Source organism: Bubalus kerabau, chromosome 5 (assembly GCF_029407905.1).
Source record: "Bubalus kerabau isolate K-KA32 ecotype Philippines breed swamp buffalo chromosome 5, PCC_UOA_SB_1v2, whole genome shotgun sequence".
NCBI classification, from domain to species: Eukaryota; Metazoa; Chordata; class Mammalia; order Artiodactyla; family Bovidae; genus Bubalus; species Bubalus kerabau.
In genome coordinates this window covers 14,717,820-14,736,805 of record NC_073628.1, presented here as the reverse complement: position 1 = coordinate 14,736,805, position 18,986 = coordinate 14,717,820, and positions in this window count along the sequence as shown.

The window sequence follows — 18,986 nt, the reverse complement described above, 5'->3', positions numbered from 1 at the left end:
CTGCAGAAGGACTGGAGAACTTGCTGAGCCTCACACGGGGCAATTGTGTCCTGACAGAGGGAAATGGTGTGGGCAAAAGCACTGTAGGGAGGGGAGAGGGAATTACGGCCTCCACATGTAGGAAGTCCCCTTTACAAAGATGTTAATGCCCAAAGTCAGTGAAGGTCAGATAAAATCTTCCTGGGTGTTTCAAATGGTAAAGAATATGCCTGCAATGCAGGAGACCTGGGTTCAATCCCTGGGTCAGGAAGATCCCCTGGAGAAGGGCACGGCAACCCACTCCAGTATTCTTGCCTGAAGAATTCCATGGACAAAGGAAGCCTGGTGGGCTACAGTCCATGGGGTCAAAAAGAGTCAGACATGATTGAGCAACTAATACGCACAGGGACTGAATGTTTGTGTCTCCACCCAAATTCACATTTGAAACTCTAATCCCCCATGTGATGGTATTGGAGATGGGGTTTCTGGGGGGTCCTTAGGTCATGAGGGTGGTGTCCTCACGATGGGATTAGTGCCCTTAGAAGAGACAGGAAAGACCTTGCAACTCCCTCTGTTCTTTTTTGGGCAGTCTGCACTGAGTCTTTGTTGGCACATGCAGGTTCTTTAGTTGTGGCAAGCAGGCTTATTTTCCCTGAGGCACGTTGAATCTTAATTTCCAGACTAGAGACTGAACTTGCATCCCCTGCATTGGAAGGCAGATTCTTAACCATCAGGGAAGTCCCATTCTTTATCTATTCTTGACTATGTGAAGATACATTGAGAAGGCAGCCAGCTGCAGACCAGTAAGGGGGCCCTCACCAGAACCTAACATGTTAACACCCTGAAGTCAGATTTCCAGGCTGCAGTAGCTGGAGAAATAAATATATGCTGATTGAGTTACCCAGTCTATGGTCCTCTATTACAGCAGCCTGAGCAGGCTAAGACAATCATGTAGGGTCCAAGTCGAGTAGGGACTTGTCCTCAAATGCCATCAATTACCTGAAGTCCAGGTAAGTCAAACCAGACCAACCAGGGAGCAGCACATCCACTTCCATCAGGGCTCACTCTGGGGCATCAGCTTGTGGACAAGGTGATGGGGAAACAGAGCAGGACCCTGTGGTCCTTGTCCCACGTGTTCTCAGGCTGCTTTTTGTCTGCAGACAGCCTTTGTTGTTGGTGTTCAGTTGCTACGTCATGTCCGACTCTTGGCGACCCCACAGACTGCAGCATGCCAGCCTTCCCTGTCCTTCACTGTCTCCTGGAGTTTGCTCAAATTCATGTCCATTATGGATCACTACCTTGTCATTGCGAAGGGGCTTGTGTAAGTCAATGAAGCTACAAGCCGTGCTGTGCAGGGCCACCCAGGATGAACTGGTCATAGTGAAGCATTCTGACAAAACATGGTCCACTGGAGGTGGGAATGGCAAACCACTCCAGTGTCCTTGCCTTGAGAGCCCCCATGAACAGTATGAAGAGGAAAACCTTTAGCCAAAGAATAAGTTTAATCTGAGAGGCAAGAATATGCAGAAACAAAGGAAAACAGTCCAACAAGACTAAATAATAATAGTTGAGTCATTAAGCATAGTCAAGGACATTTAGTTCCTTCTTAAGGGCTATAGATAATACTCTGAGCAATATCCTGTGAGCTGTCTTGTAAATACTGAAACCCGCACCAGGTGGAAGACGTTAACTACATGATAACCAGGCTGTAGCCATGACATAAGCTGCCACAATTCCAAGAGCTGGGTTCAAGGAAAAGGGAACAAACAGACCCTGGAAGTGAAGATTAACTGTACCTCTACCCCAAATCCCTGAGAAATCCCTCTGGAGGAGTTCCCAGGAGCTGGACCTTCCCTCTTGTCTGGGAGAACTTGGCTTAGGAGTCTCTGAGGAAGGGGAAGGAAGGAAGGAAGATGGGAGCAGGGGGTCCCCTGGCAGCCTGACTCATTGGGGGCCCACTCACCTGTGATTCCAGAGAGCACGCCCCTGGCCTTAGGGGAGCAGCTGGTTTCTGGGGCCCAGAAGGAAGCCTGGGAAATTAGTCTGTTACACACACATACCTCCAGAGTGGTCTTTGCAGCTGCTAGAGGACCCCACCATTCTTCTCCTCTCCTTTCCAGAATTGCCACACTGCAACCACAGGACATCTGTGTCCCCCTCCCCTGACACACAGAGTCCTGTGTCTCCACTCCACTGTCTGTCTGGTTCTTCTGCCTGGAAAGCCCCCAGCCCCAGAGTGCACCCGCCTCATACACCTCTGTGGAACCCCCTTACCCACACTCCTCTCCCTCATAACACACTGGCTCTCAGAGTGTGACCCCTCTTTTTTAAATTAACTGATATGAATACATGTTTTTTTTTTCTGTTATTTTATTTTTATTTATTTTTTTCCTCACTTTGCAGGATCTTATTTCCCCAACCAGGGATCAAACCTGTGCCCTCTGCAGCTGAAGCATGGATTCTTAACCTCTGGAGCACCAGGGAAATTCCTGCTGTTCATTTTAAGGGTCTAAAACTCAGAGCCTTTCAGGGGTCAGGTACACTGTATAAATGAGTGAAGAAAGTGGGTATAAGTCAACATAAATGGCTGCAACTGGAGAGGGCTTCCGCCTTCCAAAGTCATGTAACTTCCAAAAAGTTGAAATGAGTACCCTGCTGGTCAGACAAAGCCTGTGAAACAGGAAGGTGCTTCTGAGGGTCACAGATGCCCGTCCTCTCATCTATGTGCATCTTCCCCACCAGACCACATGCTCCTTCAGCATGGAGACATCTTTAATTGCTCTGTTTGTAAAATAAACCAGACAGTAAGGACAATAGGGTTCAACCAGCAATGGCAACACAACTCTCACCAAATCTCTGCCTTAGTTTGGATATAAATCGGGCACCCCAGAGGGGAAATTTCCTGGCTGTCCAGTGGCTAAGACTCCATGTTCCCAATGCAGGGGGCCCAGGTGTGATCCCTAGTCAGGGAACTAGATTCCACATGCCACAACTAACCGTTCACACGCCTCAAGGAAGATCAATGATCCCAGTAAATAAGTAAGTACACCTGATGCGAAGAGTCAACTCATTGGAAAAGACCCTAATGTTTGGGAAAGATCGAAGGCAAAAGGAGAAGAGGGTGGCAGAGGATGAGATAGATAGTATCACAACTCAATAGACATGAATCTGAGCCAACTCCGGGAGATGGTCAGGGACAGGGAAGCCTGGAGTGCTGCAGTCCATGGGGTCTCAAGGAGTTGTCGTACATGACTTAGTGACTGAACAACAACTTTTAAAATTCTGTATTAAAAAATAAAAAAAAGTGTGTCTTAGAGGGTGCAAGGTATAGTTGGGAGCATTACTGAATTTGTAGATTGATGTCTTCACTCTCCTGGAAATTGTCTTCCCTGGTCATCCTCTGTACTAGTCCCTTCAGAACATTCCAGTCATCTTGCTGGCATCTCTGTTTGCTGGGAAACTCCATCTGAATGTGCATGAGGCACTCAAATTGGACATGGAGTAGAATTTTTATTCTTCTCTGTTCCACTGTAGCGTGAGCCAGAGGGGTGCCCACTCTATAGCAATGTGTACAGAATTTACAGAAATTAAGAGAGCAGGGGACACAGTAAAATAGATACATAAATTCAATAAAAGTAAGCTTTGGAGAGCAATGAATGAGGCTGGGAGAGAGGAAATCCCAAAAGTGAGGCTGCTGGACAGCCTGCATCAATGGGTCCCAACAGCAACAGAAGACACACTCAACATGGGAAATGGGAATAGGGTTTAAAGAAAAGAGTGTTACAAAGACAAGGGCAGGGTTTAGGAAAAGGGATAAAGGTGATATCCTAGGCCATTAATGCTAGGGGGCTGTTGTCCTTAACAGAGGATGTAGCCAATCCTTGGTGACCTGGGAGGGAAGGTGGGAAGGAGGGAATAAATACCCCAGCTTCACTCTCCCTTCTCCCTGAGATTTTCTTCCAGCATCTCTCGTTGGCTGAAACCAACAGGAAGCTGGCCCATAGGGGGCCTGCTGTTAGAGTCATCCTCCTGGGATCCTGGGTGTAGAACAGGAGGGAGACGATGGGAAAGTGATCCCAGAGCGGCACACGTGGAGACTCTAAGACAGCACTGGGATGTTAGCACACTGGTTGCCCCAAATCATCTGCAAATTCTTCCCTTTGCCTCTACGAAGACAGCCTCCCAACTCCTGCTCTGTTTGGTTCTCTCTTGTCATCAGGTGCCTGAACAGATCTAACATCAGCCCCTGCCTTAATCCTCCAGCTCCTGCTCAACGAATCTCAATGTCCACACTAGAAAGGACCTCAGACATCAACTGGTCTACTTCCCCCCTCCCCTTTAAGCAGAAGAGGAAACTGAGGCTGAAGGAAATGACCAGTCCGAGGATTAGAAGGCAAATAGAGGAAGAACAGGGCCTAGCCTTCAGGCTGCACACACGCCACTACAGACCTCTGTGTGTGCACACTGAATGAGAAGCATGTCAGTGCATCTGCAGCCACGTCAGTGCCTGGGGAGGCAGGAAAACATAGGTAAGAATCTTAAATGTGTCAGCCACGGAACTTTCTGAAAGTCTTCTGTAGATGAGAAAGATAAAGGACAAAACAAATAAAGGTACGTTTATGGTAATAAACTTAAGACTTCTCTGGTGGCTCAGATGGTAAAGCATCTGCCTACAATGCGAGAGATCTGGGTTTGATCCCTGGGAAGATCCTCTGGAGAAGGAAATGGCAACCCACTCCAGTACTCTTGCCTGGAAAATCCCCTGGATGGAAGAGCCTGGTAGGCTACAGTCCGTGGGGTCGCAAGGAGTGACTTCGCCTTACTTCACCTTAGCTTATGGTAATAAAATGTCATCTTTATCTGTTTTGTCCTTTATGTGTCTTGTCTACAGAAGACTTTGCTTTTAAAAAGTTCTGCTGCTAAAACACTGAAGATTCTTGCCTATGTATTCCTGCCTCCCCAGGCACTGACGTGGCTACTGTGCTTTTCAGTTACTGCGCACCCACAGATGTCTCTGGTGACGTGTGTGCAGCCTGAGGGCTAGTCCCAGTTCTTTCACAGGGGCTTCTGTGGTAGCTTAGAGGGTAGAGTCTGCCTGAATGCAGGAGACCTGGGTTTGACCCCTGGGTTGGGAAGATCTCCTGGAGAAGGGAATGGCTACCCACTCCAGTATTCTGGCCTGGAGAATTTCATGGACAGAGGAGCCCAGCAGGCTACAGTCCACAGGATCACAAAGAGTCAGACACAACCGAGTGACTAACAGGGTGAAAAGAGCCGGCTTAAAACTAAATATTGAAAAAAACAAACAAACAAACTAAGATCAGGGCATCCAGTCCCATTCAGTTCAGTTCAGTCGCTCAGTCGTGTCTGACTCTTTGCAACCCCATGAATTGCAGCACTCCAGGCCTCCCTGTCCATCACCAACTCCCAGAGTTCACTCAAACTCACGTCCATCGAGTCGGTGATGCCATCCAGCCATCTCATCTTCCGTTGTCCCCTTTTCCTCCTGCCCCCAATCCCTCCCAGCCTCAGGGTCTTTTCCAATGAGTCAACTTTTCACATGAGGTGGCCAAAGTACTGGAGTTTCAGCTTTAGCATCATTCCTTCCAAAGAACTCCCAGGACTGATCTCCTTTAGAATGGACTGGTTGGATCTCCTTGCAGTCCAAGGGACTCTCAAAAGTCTTCTCCAACACCACAGTTCAAAAGCATCAATTCTTCGGTCCCATTACCTCATGGCAAATAGAGGAGGGAAACGTGGAAGTAGTGATAGATTTCCTCTTCTTGGGCTGCCTAATTGTGAAGCCAAGTCTGCCTAATTCCAAAGGCAAGGCTCCTGGCCACTTAGAGAAGACACATTGGGAGGCCCTTGCACATCCAGGGATGATGTAGGAGGCATCCAGGACACAGGGTACCCCTACCTCTTAGCAGACCTCCCAAGGGAAGCTGCAGGCTCCCCTGAAGCCCTATTTATGCCAAAGAGGTGGAGGCTAGTTCTTGTTTTAAATATTCACACCACAAATCATCCAACAAAACAGACCCAAAATTATTTCACTGTCTCCGGGAGATGGTGAGGGACAGGGAGGCCTGGTATGCTGCAGTCCATAGGGTCACAGAGTCAGACACGACTTGGTGGCTGAACAACAACAACAATGAAAGTTCCTCCAGTTCTCCTGTTTTGTGTCTAAAAAGCACACCTGCATGTGTGAATGAGTGTGTTTGATGTCAGGAACTTCTGATGGGTCCAAGGATTTGATGACGTCATTGATAAAGTCAAGGATACCATGTGCCAGCACCGACTGTGTGCCTGGCCCCATCACAGGTCTTTCCCCCCTATCTTAGGCCATCCTGTAAATACAGAGGTTGCTGACATAGGTGCTGGTCTTTTCCCCACTTCACACGAGAAGGAACTAAGGCTTGGAGAGGTAAATGACAGCCCGCACCCCCTACCCGGCACACACAGCTGAGTGATGGACCACCAGACTCCAGAGCCAGCTCATCTAACGCTCAGGTGTATACCAGCTCTGGTACTTGCAAGCTGTGTGGCCTTCAGTGATTCACTTCTCCTCTCTGTTTCTCTAAACTTGAGAAGTAGTTCATTTCACAGGATTGTCAAGAAGACTACATAAAAACTGCAGAAAGAGTGAATGCATCCATGATTGAAAGAATAAACTGGGGGAAAATATAAGCTATAATTATTTCATAGTCTACAAGGAGCTATGTGAATGTTAGCTATGAGCAGACAGCTGGACATATTGCTGGGTACATACAGTGGTGCCTGGTGTGATGAACTTGGCAGACATCATTCACTCCACACACTCAGTAAGCATCCATCTAGCCCTTCACTAGTTCACTGATGACCCATTGATAATCTCCTCTGTGCCCAATACTATGATAAACTGAGAAGAGAAACAGATATGTCTTTAAGTCAGTGGTTTTCAAGCTTGAATGGGCATCAGAATCACCTAGAGGGGTTGTTAAAACACAGATTGTCTGGCTCCATTTCCAAAATGTCTAATTTAGCAGGGTGGGGGTGGGACCTCATAATTTACAATTCTAACAAATTCCCAGGTGATGCTGCTGTGGTCTCCAGGGACCACACTTGGAGAAATATTGCTTTAAATCAGCAAATATTAACTGAGTGTCTATTAGTGTGTCTACTAGTGTTTAAGAACTGGGCTTTATGTATGTTATATCCTTTGATACAGTGGCTCTGTACAATTGTATCTGTGCAAACTAGCTAATGGAGGATTGATACTGAACCTCCCTACAACTCCCAGAATGGCCAGGAATGCAAGCCTCCTGGTGAACATTCTCCTGCCACTCTTGGGATCTTTTTATACCTGATCCTGCAGAATGAAATCCACAAGAGAAAGCACTCCATGGGAGCCCTCCATCCCACCATGACTGCCAGGTGTGAATGCACAGGTTGTACACTGTACAACTCAGATGTCATCATGCCCATAGACAAATAATGTAAACAGCACCCCTTGGAATCACCATTCCACCCCAACTCCTGAGAGTCCTACAAACAAATATGAACCACTGGTGACTGCTGCAGGAAACTCCGGAAAGCATGAGTGGGATGGAGTGGGAGGGTGGAAACTTGGAGAGAGGGTGGAGGAAGTGGTTTGGTGATGGTGGAGAGTGGGGGTTTCAGGGCCTTAATTCCTCAGGAGGTCATCCTCATGTCACCGCTGAGTCCCAGTAGTCCCCTGGGGTGAGGCTCACCTCTTTTCCCTGCAAAGCCAAACATCATCTTCCTGGGAAGGATAATAACATCAACAGCCCTGCCTCCCTGAGCTTTTGCTGTGCCTGGCACAGTGCTAAGTACATTTCAACATTTAACCTTCTCAGTAACCCTAGGATGTAAATATTGTTTCTCCCATTTGACCCTTTTGGAAACTTAACTAAGGTTAAGTGATTTGCCCAAGGACTCCCAATTAGTAAACAGGGAGGTTTGAATTTACACCTAGCTGTTCCAGAGGCTTCCAGAGCCCTTCCCCAGCCTTGCTTCCTCCTGGGTGACTGTTTCCTTTCTGATTTATCTGTGTGAACATACGATGGCCCAGGGCACTCAGGTATCGGTTGCAGCGATAGTGATGGCGATCATCATAACCTCCATTTACCAAGCCATTCTGGTGTGCCAGGCACCCTGCAAGGCCCAGGATGAACATTACCTCAAATCTTTACCACGTCCCCACAAGTTCCTTTATTATTACATCAACAGCACAGATAAAGAAATTGACACCCAGGAGATAATGTACTGATAATATGGTGGTTCAGAGCACACACCCAGGGACCAAACTTTTCAGGTTTGACTCCAGCTCTTCCTTCCTCTAGCTGTGTGACCTTCGGCAAGTTATTTAAGTCACTTAACCTCTCTGGCCCCCCATTTCGTCATCTACTAACTGGGATAATGATAGTTCCCAACTTATAGGGTGTGTTAAGGAATAAATAAGTCATATATGTGTATATATATATATACATATATATAATGATATATGATAATGATAGTTCTAAACAACAATGCTGTTGTTTAGTCACTAAGTTAAGCAAATAGTCACAGCTAAATAAATAACTGTGAAAAGAAGAGAAATGAAAAGCAAAGGAGAAAAAGAAAGATATAAGCATCTGAATGCAGAGTTGCAAATAATAGCAAGCAAAGATAAGAAAGCCTTCCTCAGTGATCAATGCAAAGAAATAGAGGAAAACAACAGAATGGGAAAGACTAGCAATCTCTTCAAGAAAATTAGAGATACCAAGGGAACATTTCATGCAAAGATGGGCTCGATAAAGGACAAAAATGATATGGACCTAACAGAAGCAGAATATATTAAGAAGAGGTGGCAAGAATACACAGAAGAACTGTACAAAAAAGATCTTCACGACCCAGATAATCACGATGGTGTGATCACTCACCTAGAGACAGACATCTTGGAATGTGAAGTCAAGTGGGCCTTAGAAAGCATCACTACGAACAAAGCTAGTGGAGGTGATGGAATTCCAGTTGAGCGCTTTCAAATCCTGGAAGACGATGCTGTGAAAGTGCTGCACTCAATATGCCAGCAAATTTGGAAAACAGCAGTGGCCACAGGACTGGAAAAGGTCAGTTTTCATTCCAATCCCAAAGAAAGGCAATGCCAAAGAATGCTCAAGCTACCGCACAATTGCACTCATCTCACACGCTAGTAAAGTAATGCTCAAAATTCTTCAAGCCAGGCTTCAGCAATACGTGAACTGTGAACTTCCAGATGTTCAAGCTGGTTTTAGAAAAGGCAGAGGAACCAGAGATCAAATTGCCAACATCTGCTGGATCATGGAAAAAGTAAGAGAGTTCCAGAAAAACATCTATTTCTGCTTTATTGACTATGCTAAAGCCTTTGACTATGCCAAAGCCTTTGACTGTGTGGATCACAATAAACTGTAGAAAATTCTGAAAGAGATGGGAATACCAGACCAACTGACCTGCCTCTTGAGAAACCTATATACAGGCCAGGAAGCAACAGTTAGAACTGGACATGGAACAACAGACTGGTTCCAAATAGGAAAAGGAGTACGTCAAGGCTGTATATTGTCACCCTGCTTATTTAACTTATATGCAGAGTACATCATGAGAAACACTGGGCTGGGTGAACCACAAGCTGGAATCAAGATTGCTGGGAGAAATATCAATCACCTCAGATATGCAGATGACACCACCCTTACAGCAGAAAGTGAAGAGAAACTAAAGAGCCTCTTGTTGAAAGTGAAAGAGGAGAGTGAAAAAGTTGGCTTAAAGTTCAACATTCAGAAAACTAAGGTCATGGCATCTGGTCCCACCACTTCATGGGAAATAGATGGGGAAACAGTGGAAACAGTGTCAGACTTTATTTTGGGGGGCTCCAAAATCACTGCAGATGGTGATTTCAGCCATGGAATTAAAAGACGCTTACTCCTTGGAAGGAAAGTTATGACCAACCTAGATAGCATATTCAAAAGCAGAGACATTGCTTTGCCAACAAAGGTCCGTCTAGTCAAGGCTATGGTTTTTCCTGTGGTCATGTATGGATGTGAGAGTTGGACTGTGAAGAAAGCTCAGCGCCAGAGAATTGATGCTTTTGAAATGTAGTGTTTGAGAAGACTCTTGAGAGACTGTTGGACTGCAAGGAGATCCAACCAGTCCATCCTAAAGGAGATCAGTCCTGGGTGCTCTTTGGAAGGACTGATGGTAAGGCTGAAACTCCAATACTTTGGCCACCTCCTGCGAAGAGTTGACTCATTGGAAAAGACCCTGATGCTGGGAGGGATTGGGGGCAGGAGGAGAAGGGGATGACAGAGGATGAGATGGCTGGATGGCATCACCAACTCGATGGACATGAGTTTGAGTGAACTCTGGGATTTGGTGATGGACAGGGAGGCCTGGAGTGCTGCGATTCATGGGGTCACAAAGAGTCAGACATGACTGAGTGACTGAACTGAACTGAGTCACTAAGTTGTGTTTGACTCTAGCGACCCTGTGCACTGTAGACCACCAGGCTCCTCTGTCTATGGGATTTCCCAAGCAATAATACTGGAGTGGTTTGCCATTTCCTTCTCCAGGGGATCTTCTGACCCAGGGATCGAACCTATGTCTCATGCTTAGCAGGAGAGTTCTTTACCACTGCACCACCTGGGAAGCCCTAATATATATGTTTGTAGCAGTACCTTAGCATAGTAACAGCTTCTGGAAAACCCAAGATCTCTCACTGGTAAATGGGCTTCCCAGATGGCTCAGCAGTAAAGAATCTGCTTGAAATGCAGGAGACATGGGTTAATCCCTGGGTTAGGAAGAACAGACCCAGGGTAGGTTAAAAGGTTGGTACCCTTTGAACTAATAAGCTTCCAATATTTGTTTACGATGAAGAAATCATTTTTCCATTAGTAACTAACCCAACTGTAACCCTTCTTTCTTTATGTTCAAAATACAGTTGTATTATGTGCACCAAATAGAACTCTAGTTATTTGGAGTTGTCTTTCTTTTGGTTCTTCCACCACTCTAACTGGAGAGCATTCCTCACTCAATTCCAGACTGCAGAGGTGACTTGCTGGGGGATAGTAACAAATCTTTTTCCAAATATAGCAGCCAGGTGTTTTCAGGTGTCCATGGTTTACTGTTCTGAAACTGTTATTCTCCCTGGAGTTTTCTTTTGCAACCAAACAGCTTTTTAGGAGTCGTTTTAAAGGCTTGTAGATATGTTCTTGGTAAAAAGCCTATTGCTGTGCACTATTTAGTTTCAGAATCTGGGCTTCCCAGTAATGCCCACTCCAGGGGCTGTCAGCTGACGGGTCTCAGGCTCTAACAGGCCAATGGATACAGCATCTTGCTATGCGCATCATAAAAATACCCCCACGAAGGTGGGCTGGTGCTAGGGAGGAGAAGTTTTTCTTCTTATTTAAGGTATTACCTACTTAAGTATTTAATTATCTACCTAAGGATATTAGGGCAAAAGGGACAGTAATTTCCTTTCCACCAACTGTGTAAGGATTTACAGGTGGAAATCCGAGTTAACTAGAAGCAGATCTCTGATGAATCCCTGTAATGTTTCAGTGTTCCTCAGAGTCAGCTGGGGAAGCTGCCCACCTGGACAGTCTCTCAATCCCCCTGGACCTGCCTGCCTCAGGAAGTCCTCCTAGATATCCCCTCACCCTCAGGAGCCTCAGTGGGTGAAACCCTACAGGTTTGTGACTGGGCCTCACATGCCTCTCTGGGCTGTTTGTCTTACCTCTCCAGCTGGACTCAACATAGCTTGACAACAGCATCCCCATCTCACATTTATCTGTGGTTTCCATGATGCCCAGCACACAGAAGGCACAAAGAGATTGCCTAAATTGATTCTTTTTCTTTTCTTTGGCTATACCATGCGACTTTCAGGATCTTAGTTCTTCAATCAGGGATTGAACCTGTCCCCTTGGCAGTGAAAATACAGAGTCCTAACTGGACCTCCAGGGAACCCCCTGAATCAATTCTTATTAAGATTGATTCTAAATTGATTCTAGATTGATCCTTTAGAGAGTGTCCAGGAAAAAATTAATCACACAAACTTCTTAGCATAGACCTGAAATCCCTCAACTGCTCATCATACAATTAATGATTCTCTTTTCCTAAGAAAAGCTTGGGACTCTCAACTATGAACTATTAGCCCTTAACTCTTTTGAGTGTGTTAGTCACTCAGTTGTGTCTGACTCTTTGCAACTGGATGGGCTATATAAACCCACCAAGTTCCTCTGTCCATGGGATTCTCCAGGCAAGAATACTGGAATGGGTTGCCATTCCCTTCTCCAGGGGATTTTCCAGACCCAGGTATCAAATCTGGGCCTCCCACATTGCAGGCAGATTCTTTACCATCTGAGCTAGCAGGCAAATTTCCCTATTATTCTTACTTCTTATCTAGTCTGTTCTCTACTATGATTCTCAGGAAATTTCCACTTCAGTATGAGCTTGCCATTAGCTAAAAAATAATTTCCTAGTTATAATAACTAGAACCTGGTAATGTTAATGAAATTGCCTTGAGAAATCATTTTCAGAATGATTGTGTCCATCAATGTGTCCACTTGATGTTTCATATGCATTCACTCATTTGTTCAACGACTATTTATTGAGCAACTGCTAACTGCCAAGCATTTACTAGTCTGGGCTCTAAGAATACAGTAACATACAAGATAGAAAAAAAAATCCTGTCCAAGGGAAACTGACATTCTAGTCAGTGGGAAATAAAAAATAAACAAGTAGGCAAGTCAAATATATTAATATATTGTGACTAGAGAACAAGGAAAGGCTTGCTCTTCAATCTGCCTCTAATGAAGTCATGAGGCTTCAACTGGGTGTCATCCTTGCCAATCATACATACCCTGGGAGAAGGTGCAAAAAAGGCCACAAGACATTCTCTCTTGAGACAGACTCCTGTTTATGAGAAAATACCTCCTGTTCCAGTTAGTACTGCTGTGTAACAAAAGCAACCATTTTATCATGCTCACAGATTCTGTGGCACAGAACTTGGACATGGCATAGTGGGGAGAGGTTGTCTCTGCTCCACGATTCCTGGGACTTCTGCTGGGAAGACTCAAAGTGGGCAGTGACCTGACAGGTGGTGGCTAGAATCCTCTGGAAGCACTTTTGCTCATGCCTGTCAGACAATGTGGGTTGTCAGCTGGGACCTCAGCTGGGCTGTCAGCTGGGTCACCTTCACCGGACTCTCCATGTGGCCTCTTCATGTGGGGTGATTTTGGCTTCGTCACTGTGTGGTGACTAAGTTCCAAGAGCAAGCACCCCATAAAAGTCAGGCAGAAGCACATGGGATTCTTATGATCGAAGCTCAGAAGTCACAAAGCAACAGTTCTGCCATAATCTTTTTGCCAAGGCAATCACAAAGGTCTATCCAGGTTCAGGGATTGGGGGAGAGGGGGCAGGGCACAGACCCTACCCCTCAAGGGAAAAGGTGTCAAGGTCACATCGGAAGAAGAGCCCATGGATGGGAGATACCATTGCAGCCAACTTCTAAAACTGCAGCCTTCTAAAACACCTTCTGTGACTAATTTCAACAACCAAAAAACTGGGGGGTATGTAGATCTACCCAGAGTCATCCCACAGGCAGAGAACTGAAACTACTCAAGCAGAAAGTGATAACATCTGAGGGTTATATAATATTTTATTTTGAACAGAAAACAAAAGAGCGGTGAAATAACCCTTTAGTCGTCCAGCCCTGCTCTGTGTGGAAGGCTTACAATTTCTTAATGACCTGAAATTTCTGTCTTGGGACTTATTTTTAAAGAATGAAAAATTAGGCCCAGGCTAAAGAAAGAGTTAATTTTTAAATTTAGGTCAAGTGCTCAAAACATAAGAGGCAAAGAGGTGTGGGCAAAGGCACCTTGGGAGGCAGAGTCATGGATTCCAATCCATTCTCTGCCTTTTCCCAACTGCCTGTCCCTGGACACGGTCCTTCACCTCTAAAAACCAGGGTGGTGGGGTTAATTTCCTCATGAGGTTTCCTGAGATTAAATGAGATAATACCTGCAAACGCCCTCCATGCTGGGCAGCCACTCTGGACAGAATCTTTATCTTTTAAACTGCTAATGGAACAGGTGTATTTTTGTATTTTTTAATCTATAGCAATAAAATGTCTTCTGATCAACGTTGCTATAATTTTTACATCCTTAAAATCTGGCATAGGGACTTCCCTAGTGGTCCAGAGGCTAAGACTCGGAGCTCCCAGTGCAGGGGGCTCCAGATTCAATCCCTGATCAGGGAACTAGATTCCACATGCCACAACTAAGAGTTCACATGCCGCAACTAAAGATCCCGAGTGTAGGAACTAAGGACCACACAGCTAAGTAAATAAATAAAATTTTGAAAGAAAAAAATTTATCATAAACACTGTGCTTTTAAATCTGTAAGCATAGGAATGGGCCTTTAGGGTGAAATGATCTACATGTTTCTACAACAATCCTTCAGTAGAGCAAGCCTTGGGGGTGTGAGGTCTGAAAGGATGAGCCTGGCTGGTCCACTGAGCTCTGGGAGCATGAACTTCTGGATGCAGAGTGAGAGGAACAGAGAAGCAAGATTAGTGACTAAGGGAAAACCTCAGTGCTGCTCAGTCTGATACAGGGCTGATTTTTGTTCACCGCTAGAGTGTGCAGAGGTGGAGAGAGAGTGAAGATTCTCCTACCAAAGGGCCAGCAGATGCCCATCCTCAAGTTGGGACCTCATTGGCCAGTGCTTCAGAAAAGGGGCCTCATGATTTGTTCCTTGGTCACCAAGGCAAGTTCTCTAGGGGTTGCCTTGGAGACGAGACTGCCATATTGGATGGGGGAGATAACTCTCCCCGGAGAAGATATGGCATCGAGGAGGGACCAGAGCTGTAGAGAAACCAAATATTAGAGGAAATGAGAGGAGAGGGATAAGTTAACAGTGAGGAAGGGAGGGGAAGTGACTCACTGTGAAACTCTGTAGTTATCCTGGTCTCAGGAACTGAGTTGGGTGTGAGCGTGGGGGAGGGGTGCCTGCCTGTCTGTCAAGCTTGCCTTCCATTCATAAGGATGAAGCCCCCAGCTGTTATGTGTTCAGGGTCTGTAGCTCAGCCATCTAAACTCAGCCCCATGAAGCTGAGATGGCTCACAGCCAGGGGATGGCAGTCAGATTTTGAGTTGAGAAGTTCTGAGCTTAGGTCCTGCCACTTAACATCCACATGACTTTCAGCAAGACATATAACCTCTCTGTGATGCTATTTCCTCACCTGTGATGGGGCATGAGCTTCTGTGTCTCGCTTCTTGGGGTATCTTCCTCCCAGCTGGCATGGGTGTGAAACAGGAATGACAATTCCTGCTCAGCCTTTTTCAAAGGGCAGTTCTGAGACTCAAGTGTTTAATATCTGTGCTGCCAAGACACTCTAAGTGCCACTGAAGCAGGGACCATGACTGCCCTGCTCCCTGCTGTACTCTTAGTTCCTCTCAGAGTAAACATTCAATCAATATTTGGTGAGTGAGTAAATAGGAGGATGATGGGAACTCAGGCTGTGAGCCATCCAACCAGGTAAAGCAGGAAAGCTTTCACTCCTCCTGCAGGACACAGCTCCTCCAAGTGTGGCCCACAAACCAACAGCCGAATCGCCTGGGATTTGTAGAAATGCAGAATCCCAGGCCTACTCCAGACCTACTGAATCATCATGTCTGGAGTCAGGGCCCAGAAACCTGGGTTTCAGCAAGTCCTCTGTGTGATTCTGAAGCTCACCCGAGTTTGAGAAGCATTGCTATTGGACACCGTGGAGTGAGGGTGAGATGGGGCATGAGCTTCCATGCCCCTCTTCTTGGAGTGCCTTCCTCCCACCAGGCACAGGTATTCATTCCCCAGCCCACCCCCACCCTTGCTTGGTCTGCCCAGAGCAGGGGAATAGGCTGTGGAAGCTGTCCTGGGGGGTGGAGGGGGGCCAGCAGGAGGAGGTCTTGCTACCACACACGTGGTAGCATGTCCACACCTTCCTGTTTCAGCAAAACCTGCAGATGCTGAGAGGGGATCAGGAGATAAGCTTTGCCGGTACACGAGAGCTTTGCAAAGGAGTCCTTTACCAATCCAGCCAGCTTCTCTGTACCCCAGCAATACCCAAGGGTCCCAGGTGCCACTCCTGCCCTTCTTTCCCCCTGGTCCCTCTGCTGAAGTCTCTGCCCCCTCCTGTTGAGGACTGGAAACTCCCTACAAGCTGCTGGGAACACACAAAAAAGATAAACCTCCAAGATAAGAGCCTGTGATAAGAACTGATGTGATAACCCCACTCTCGTTGCAGGTTCTCAGTAGAGCCCGATTCACAGTGCCCAGAGCAGCTGTTCACACACGCAAAGGAGGAGGGGTGGCAAACACTGAAGGAGAGATGGGTCTCCCAAAAGGTCAAAGCAAAATACAACAAGGCCAAACGACAAGTCCTGCACTTGTCCAGAAAGGCCAGCAGCTCACGTCCAGCATCCTGGGATCGGCAGCTGGAACCAGATGGAGGGGTTCAATTGGCAGATGCCTGTTGAGAAAGGGGATGGCTGCCTGGCTGTAGTGACAGGAACCATGGAGCAGGGAGGGGACAAGTTCACTCAGCTCTCTGTGGGGCGGTCAACCCTGGGTACCTGCGGGAGCCCTGGACATCACATTCTGGAAGGTTGTAGACAACCAGTGTCTTCTCCAAGGACTGACTGTGTTGTGGGAGAGTCAACTAGAAGAGCAGATGTCTGGTCAGGACAAAAGGCAAGTCTAAGGAAGCTACAGGATAAATGTCTTCGAATACTTGAGAACTCTTGAGTAGAAGAGAAAGCATCCTGGACCCATGTGACCCAGTGAAGGTCAAGCAGGGGCAGCCCAAGTCTGGAGATGCCTCCTCCTCATCCAGGTCCTGTCCTCACTCCCGCAATGCTCAGCCATGTCCCAGTCGCCAGATGCACCCTCCGAGACCAAGAAATTCCTTACAAGTCCTCAGCCGGTTTCCTGATCCTGAGCACAGTGGATGTGAGAGTGGGGGCTTGGATTTAGAATCAGGAAACCCCAAGTTCCAGCCCTGACCCCACACCTTGCAGTGAATCTTTGGGTCACCTTGTACCAAATCACAGCCTCTCCCAGCCTTGGATTTCCTTGTGGGTAAGCTGGGGAGGTTCCTCCCTGCCCCTTCCCTCATCCAGCCAGTGCTGCAACCCCTCTCCTGCACCAGGGCCCCAGGGGATTAAATGAGCACCCAGGGGAGACGGACACTAAGTTCTCTGGGAGTGCATTAGGTGATGTGACTGCCAGGATCCATTCCCCCACCATCTCCGATCTTGGTGCTGAGCAGTGGGTAGAGGTCCCTGCCATTTCAAACCCTCCCAACAACAGTGCCCATGGCTGGGTGGAGGATTGATGGCTCCCAGACGAACACTTGACCCGTATCTTCCATCATCTGTGGGTACACAGTTTCCTTCAGTCAGCAGATCTTAGGTTACATAAAAAGCCAGGGTATTGCCAATTCAGCACACTCCGCCCTGCCCATGTATGCACAGGGCCTCAGCTGTGGTGGGGCTACCTGACACCCAGCATCTCCCAGTAAGCCAACCAGGATCAGTGTGAGGAACCAGTGAGGGAGGCCCACGGGAAGGGCAGTTGCAAGGCAACTAAGCTCGCCAGTTCTGGAATTGTAGTCCTTGCTCCTTGACGTAGAGTTATGTGTCTTTAGGCAAACACCGTAGCTTTTCTGTGCCTTGGTTCCCTTACCTGGATAACAGGGAGAGTCACTCTTAAGAGTTGTGGCTCTGCAGTCAGAAGCCCACATGTAGATCCCACCTCCACATTTCTCTGCTGTGTGACCTTTACAAGTGTTCCAGCCTCTCTGTGCCTCAGCTTCTTTATCTGTGAAATGGGAGTAATAATAACAGCACCTGCCTCACAGGGTGGTTATAAGGACTAAATGGGTTTGTACATACAGTGTGCTTGAAAGAATGCCTGACTCAATAATTGCTTGCCCCAGAGTTTTTGGTTGAGTTTCTCCATAGCCAACTCAGGGACAAGGATTTAAATGCAAATAGTCTATTCAGAAAATGACCCCAGCAAGCACCTACAAGGGAGTGGGAAACTGAGGTGGGGACACAGAAGAAACCAAAAGACGGTGGATAAATGACCAGGTTTCTTCGTAAGAAATGGGGCTCAATCCTGCTTGGGCCTCTGGGAGTCTGTAGAAGACCCACCCTTGTCAGCATCCTTTCCCCCAAGATCAAGAGGTTGGTCTATCTGCAGCAGAAAGACAGGGAGCACAAGAGAAGAGTCTCAACAGTGACTGCCATATGAAGCTTTTCTGAAAAAATTCAGGAGTGTCCCCGGGACCCCTGCACACCACTTATGCTGACAACGACAAACTGAGCCCAGGTGGAAGAGAGGGTTCTGGGCCCTTAGTTCACTTGATGCCTCCACTGGTTAGGGGCCTCCTTACCTGATCTGAAAGATGTCTGTAAAGCATTGCCTGCTCTTAAACCCCCTGGCAGGGATCTGAGATCACTCTCTGAAGTAAGTTTAAGCAGAACCAGGATAGGTTCCAACTGGCATTTGAGAGTGGGCTCTGCAGGATGGGAACTCAGGAAGCAGGGAGAATGGAAGGGCCCCTGGGGTAGGGTGGGGTGGTATGCAGTCTCCTACACAGCCCTGGTGTGGATCCCAGTGGCAGACCATTAAGGCCTCCAGGCTGGGGCAGGGAATTTAAGGAACTGAGAATTGGGGGTTGGAAGAGCTGGGCAAAGAAGGGACTGAGCTGTTTCTGCAGTGGGGAGCTGCACTGCTGGCCTGGGGAAAAGCCTTGCTGCACGGCCTTCCTCAGTCCAGCAGCAAGGGGACGGGGGATGCTGAGCCTGTGGGTGGAGCCTCTGAGAGTGGCCAGGAAGGCAGGGACTGACACAGGATTTCAGTGCAAGGGTGCAACTATTTCTGACAACTTGGAAGAATACTGGTGAAGCCATGCCATCATACTACCCTTATGGGAGGTAATTTCAACAAGCTAA